Raw genomic sequence first — 7460 nt, forward strand, 5'->3', positions numbered from 1 at the left:
GCTTCGCAGCAATGAAGTTTATACGGTTTTTCTGTCAAGAAATAACACAACATAAGACACTAGTCACAATTCAGCAAGCATAACAGTCGAACTGATAAACGTACCAAATTTGTTGACAAACAGTTCTCAATCCACTGTACGGTACACAAGTTCCACAGGTTGGCCAATGACGCACTGAATAAATAAATTCGCGATGTTACCTTACACAATTATTACGTAGGCTACCGTACCGTACAACCATAACGCTAGGTCAATAATCATTAAAAAACAAAGAAACGTGGCAATTCACTTGGCCTAGTTAAGATCGGTTTACGAGAACTAATTTCCATTAGGCTGACAAATTATTGGTCAATAATTCAGTAGTAAACATAAATCCACAATTCACGACACAAATCAATCAATCATACAATTCAGAATAATGAACGTACCGGTAGTATGACCGGATCAGTAATGCCAAATGATGCACTTGTACGCGAAAGATTCTATAGTGATTGACTCTGCAATATTTAAGTTTAAAGTATTAGCCTAACAACAATTTACGCACATCAGAGATACGTTACGTTTGTTTACGGTAGACAGTCAACATTCAGTTATACAAAACATTATTACATCACAAGTACGCTCACCAGTAAGTTGAACTTTGAGAGATAGCAAGCTGCAAATATGGAATTCAGCCTACACGCAAATAAGTATTACCATAGCAGTTGTCAAACTTAAGTCCTGTAGAAATACATAACAGAGAAGCAGCTAACAAAGCATAAACATCACTCAATCAATTTTCATTCACAAACTACAGTAGCTAACAAGTTCGGCTAGCTGGCAAACTAGCAGCAAAAACGAAAACGTCTCGAAAGTTCCATAGACAATCTCGTGGTGAGTGTTGCCATTTGCAAATCCGCGATAACAATGAAGGGGAAACGACGCTAGGTGGCGAATACACAAATCAACGGGAGTAATGCAGTAAAACGAAAGGCAGGCTTTTCTAAGACCTGTTGAAAATCTAACACATTAATTGTTTCTAGCAAACTCATCATGCAAATGATTCGTACTGAAATTCGATAGCAACAGACAGGGCCGGAGTTAGCCTAAGCGCTGCCCTAGGCAGATATGAAAAGTGCCGCCAACCAAACAATTTTTTTTCGATGGTGCGCTACGATTTATATTTTTAATGCCATACAAAAAAGTTATTTGCAGTGTTTATTTGAATACATCAATGAACGTCATTGTAGAACTAATTGTTTAAAATCGCTTCCGGCGGGCTTTTTTTCTTGCAAACAAATCAATAATTTCTTCAAAGTCTGTAGAAACAAGTAAAGATGAGTTAATCCTCAAAAATGTGAGATCATTCATTGTTTACATACTTTAAGCATCAAGGCAAGCACACAAAATAGCCTGCAACTTTTCCATCAACCTAACATTGACTAAAAACATTTTTTCTAGGCTCCTTTAAATTTATTAACAGTGAAACAAACCGAACAAAGATTAATAAAAATTGCACAGACAAAACCTAGTCCTCCATACTAAGCGAGACAGATAAATAAAAGAAGCGCTAAACAGCACATATTGTTGAAAATCAATCAAGCGTGAAGTAGCCTACTGTTGGGGCGATGATTTGCCATACATGACTTGCCACACTGTTTATAAATGTGTGTGATGTGATAACATATTTATTAATTCCTATATATCTGTTGTGAATTATTATATTCACGTACAGTATTATCAATGTAGGCCTAATATATTCGTATATTTTGCTGCCCCCAATAATTTGCCGCCCTAGGCAACTGCCTACTCGGCCTACTGCGAAATCCGGCCCTGGCAACAGAAAGGATGGGATATGAAAAATTATAAACAAAGTAATATAATATGAGTAGGCCTACAAGACATTTTGACAAAACCAAATTTCCGTGAGACTATTGACTAAGGTTAATTTGGCGCAACAACAACTCGACATGGAATACATTCTACCGGAAGACTACGGGCTGTAAACTACATAGCCTACTCTTTATTTTATCTTTGTCCTCTCTATGTCCAAAAAAAATTTTGTGTTGAAACGTATTCTCTTTTTTCAAGAATTTTTCGTTGTAAACTATTGATTCTTTTAGGACAGTTTGGAAGTAATCTACTACAATCCTCTGTGACGGAAGTCATCCTACCGCACCAACCCAATACATTGTTGCCTAATTCTATTTTTGTCACTTCAAGACGTCATGCTCACCAAGTTAAATACTTGGATTAAGTGAACAGGAAGTCAAGGAAGCCAATCTTCACGTTCACTATGGAAAACCAGCACAAACTTTCCTGGAAACAATTCAATAACTAACAGAGTAAAGCCCAGACGAATAAAACTTGGCTAAAAATCGCCAATGACGGGAACTGTTTGTTGATGCTACAGTATTTTGCACCCAAGTGATGCAACTAAAATAACTTGGTGCTTTTATTATTATCAACAGTGTGACGTTGTTTCTGACATTGCAAATTATTGAAACGAAAAAAAAAACAGTTGTAACAAAAAACATTTCTACAGCCTACATATGTTCTTTCACTTATGAGTGTTCACAAATGACTTTCTAGTTTGCAACTTTGAAACTCCTAATTAAAGAATCACTGCAAAATAGTTCATCTTAAAGGCATACTAAATGAAATTTTCAAACTGGAATTAAGCATTAAAATGCGTAAACTGAACATTCAAGAATACATTTCAAGAAAAATTACCGAAAAAAATTTGTTGTCAATGGCGCTGGCAATGCCCAAAGTCCAATGTTTCATTTATTTTCATTTTTTTTTCGAAATGACCAAAAAGTGCAAACACTGCTCGAGAATACGTCACAAAAGACAGCAATAACAAAAGCCACATTACAACATCTGATGTTTTAACATCAGATCTGAGGTTTTAAGCCAACTGTCTGATGTTTTGATGTTGAAATCTGATGTTTTGATGTACATACATACATAGCCTACAGTTAAACCGCCGGCAGTAACAAATGTTGCGTGATCAGCTGATTGCTCGTCTTTTATTACGTAAACTGTACAGTCGCACGCTTCGCTGCTCAGGCCCATTCTGGTTTTGAAAGCTCTGACAAAAGTACGCGCGGAATGCTGATCAGACCGCAATGGGGCAAAATTTTATTGAAAATTGTTTTATGGTAGCATGTTAAACACAAAGAACGTGGAAAATCGCCAAGTTAGGTTTTTCCTTTAGTATCCCTTTAATAACTATCTTAGTGTCAATAAGTAGAACTGACCAACAATGATGAACGTTTAAAATGTTTGCAGCATACCGTATTTTGCTATACACTGCAGGGGTTCTTAACAGGGAGTAAATTTACCCCCTGGGGATAAATTTTACCTACCGAGGGGGTAAATTTACTGAATCATAAATTAAAGCAAACTTCATTTTTTAGTTATTAAAAAAACTGGTAGTGACGTTGCACTCAATTTTGATTCAAATTTATGCTTAATGTAAGTTTTCGTGTTTTTCTTTTATCTCCACGCAAGCAGACTACCAGTTTCATTTCAGCAGCGTATGTATGCTACATTTTTACTGTACACAACCTAATTAGGACTTTGAGTTTTCGAACTAGGCTACATGGTGAAATCGAGATTTTTCTTCGTGAACGCAAATCCTCGTTGAGTAAGCACTTTGGCGACAACAAATTTATTGGTGCATTGGCTTACTTGACAGACATTTTTTCAAGTTTGAACCAGCTCAATATGCAAATACAAGGAAAAAGTGTTACCATTATAGATGTACATAGGCGTCGATTTTTTCTTAGAAGAGAGGAATTCTGGGTGAGCAAGAATTTTCAAACAGATTTCATCGAATGTATATGTTCGCAAATTCGCAATGGTTAGTCTTTCTCACAAAGACTGCGTTTAGCGTCGCTGCAGCAATTAAGCTTTAATAGGTTTGATATTTGCTTCCTTGCGCCTTGCGATCTTATTAGCGCTGCTAAACTAAATAAACTTCATTTATGTTTTCCTTTGCAACCTAAAAAGCGCGTGACTCGTGACCTGTTATCTTTAAAGTGGCACCTTCGGATTTCCCGCAAAACGTTTGGACTGGTTACTACAGTACCATCAGGATTAAGACGCATCCACTGGAATTCGGAAAAAAAGCTTCTTTGCAACACACGACCTTCCCGAGCCGGAAGTAGATCCGACAGCATGCTAACGTCAAATGGAACAGGTAGAGATCTAGTCCTCGAAATTAGCATATTTTTACTTCGGCAAAAACGTTGCCGAGGCCAAACGGCAAAAGTTGAAATTGCCTCGGCAATTGCTGTGAACATTTATTACGAAAAGATTGTACCAAAACATGTACAACGAGAAGCGAAAAATATACTAGAGTAGGCTAGTCCATCGCAACCGCATTGTTTGATTTGCTGTGATGTAATAATACCAAAAGTAGCGATAAAGCGAGCAATGCGATACGCTGTTACGGTAATTCACGTTAAATAACTCATGAGGGGAGAAAAAGTAAGTTAATTTTGGGTTGATTCAACGTTCGAGTCAGCTCAAATTTAACTATCCCGGCGGGTTATATTGCGCAACAACAATGCCCAATAAGAAATTGACGTTTGTTTTACATTAATTCGACATCTAGCGACGTTGAATTATCATAAAATAACGTTAATTGCTCAACCAGGTACCAGTAACAAATTAATAGCTCCCTGCGAGAAGATTGCCTCGATTTAACTATAAAGCTAACATAATTTCGGCACAAGTGGACACTGCGAGCAACACAAGTAAGTTTGATAAAGAAATAGTCAGAATCGGTATCATCAGATGCTGTATCAGCTGGACGAGATAACGGAAAGCGAGGCGCAATAAGGAGTAGATGCTTACAATAATTTGACGTTTACTAGCGTTAAATCAATGCAAATAGGGTGATATTTCTATAAAAGATTCAATTCTTCCAGCTAGGCACATGTCTAAGCGCCGGCGAACTAGGAAGTAACCCAAATAAAGAAAATTAGTTTTTTTTCTTGTAATTTTGTGGTCCTTATAAGTGCTCGTGTGGCTTCGGCATTTTTATTGCCGACGCTAATGCGCCATTCATGCATCTGCGTCGGCAATCACCTCGGCAATTGCCAATTGCCGACGCTAATTTCGAAGACTGCAGATCCATGGCTCAAGCTGTCTTCTACTGTATAACTACCGGTGCATTGCCTGAGACATTGACTTCACCACTGTCCATCCTTGAAGCGTTGCTTTCTTCATCAATGTTATATCTACGTTGATTCGTGCTGGACGTGGCTTCTTCAGCGTTATCATCTCGACGCCTTTTGGAAGCTGGTTTTAAGAACGTGCGAATAAATGTTTGACTTTGCTTCATGTTTAACTTTTCAATAATGAAATGACAACATCGCGCGGTGCCCCAATTTATACCCAGCAACAAGTTGGTGAGGAAAAATTAGTAAAAAGCGATTGTTTCAGTACGTCTTTAGTTTGTATCGGTTATTTTATTGTCATGTTCATTATGATGTCATATTCATATTCCCTTACGCTGACCCAGAACTGAAGTTTGATTGTGACGTAACGAAAGTGAGACCATTCGGAGAAAAGATCAAACGTGGCTTTCTCTGACCAGGAATTGCCAGCGTGTGGCAGTTGCCGTAGCAACAACAATGCAGTGAGCACCGCCTTTTTTCAACGCAGCGTTGTTGCGAAATTGCTTTGTTCTGTCTGATACCTAGCGAGAGACATAGCGTAAAACAAGAAGTTGCGCTGCAGTTGGTTGGATAATTCAGCGTTTAACAAAAACGGAAATAATTGTAACGAACAGTTTATAAGTGTCATGAAAACGAGGGTGTGCGAAACATATTTCGCCCACCCTCGTTTCACGGCAGGGTGGGCGCCGCCCACCCTGCCCACCCTATTTCATTCAGGGCTTTCAGACAAAATTAGATCTGTGGAGTAGAAGAGTTCAAAAAGGAATTTACGCAAATTTTCCAACATTAATTTTTATGATTGGAAAGTCAGTAGAAGTCGCAACAATATTTCTGACCTCGAAGTCGAAATATGCCAGCGCCTTGATGCCTTAAAAAAGAACTTTGACGTGACGATCAAAAACAAGCTGTTTATTATTTTGTCGAAGACAATCGTGTCTTCGGCAAATAAACAGCTTGTTTTTGATATTTGCCAAAGTAAATTCAGACAAATAAGGATGTTTTGCATTTCTTCGCATGGTTGACTGGACACGATGACATCACAAGGGGCCACCAAAACGGTGGGGGTAAATTTTACTTTTTTCATTCGGCAAGGGGTAAACGAGACAAAAAAGGTTAAGAACCCCTGCCATACAGGGTTTCATTCTCAGTTGGTTGGATGGAAGATAACTTTCTTTAAGAAGATAACTTTCTTTATATGAATTACATTTCTTGGTGTCTACAACAGTTTCCATATGATGTCTATCCATGATTTCATAGGGTTCGCATACTTTAGAAACTTCAAGCTTCACAGGAACATTTTTGTGTGGATTCATATTCAAAAGTGAGGGAACAACAAACTGATTTTAAAAAGATTTACTTAAAACAACGTAGTTGAATGAAGCAATTATTTTCTGAAAATCACTAAAAAAATGAAAAAGGTGAAGATAAACTTTTCAAATTACGAGTACGTAGAATCAACTTTGTCGAAAACATAACATTTATATGGGTGATTCACCAGAGCAAATACTTCTAAGCTGATGTAAAAACGATTGGTCAAATAAAACACAGTGGTCAATTAACTTTGTTTCAAAAACGTAATATTCATATTATGCTTCATTGTAACAAAGTGTAACATTTTTAAGCCTTTCAAAGAAATTGAGAAAAAATATGTTGTTCCATTTACAACATATTAGTAGGGGCGTGAGACCAGAGGGGGGTACCCAAAAAATAGTAGGCTATATCCAATTTTATTTTGATAGATATACTAAATCTAGGCTGTATACCAAATTTTAGGTCAAAATATTGAAAAACCATTCATTAGGGGCAAAAAATGTGATTTTTGACCCCAGCGAGGGAATTTTTTTCATAAAAATTAATTTCGGATATAAAATCTGACACAGTTGAGGGAATCGGTTGATTTAAAAGTGTATTCCTACTCATTTTTCAGCAATGAATCCATTTTTGGTAGTTAAAATCACCTATCTCATGCAGAAAGTGGCCAAAACTTAATTTTTCTTCCAAAAATACCACTCGAAAAAAAAATTTATTGTAAAAATCTTCTTGCTGTGCCACATCCCAACTCCAGTATTTTAAGCCCTTGTGTGAGATGGTCAGAATAAATGCATTGTTAATATTCTAAGTTTTTGAGTAGTATGGCTCCTACATCTACTGATTATGTATTTTGTTTTAATGATAAGCTGCCACTGAAGTATGAAATTGTGTTTGGAGTTATTGACAAATCCAAGAATGGGCCTCCCTCTGGGCCCATTCTTGTGTACTGTGTACAGTAGTATTCAGTGTTAGTAACTT

The sequence above is a fragment of the Aplidium turbinatum genome, chromosome 12 (genome assembly GCF_918807975.1).
Source record: "Aplidium turbinatum chromosome 12, kaAplTurb1.1, whole genome shotgun sequence".
Lineage (NCBI taxonomy): Eukaryota > Metazoa > Chordata > Ascidiacea > Aplousobranchia > Polyclinidae > Aplidium > Aplidium turbinatum.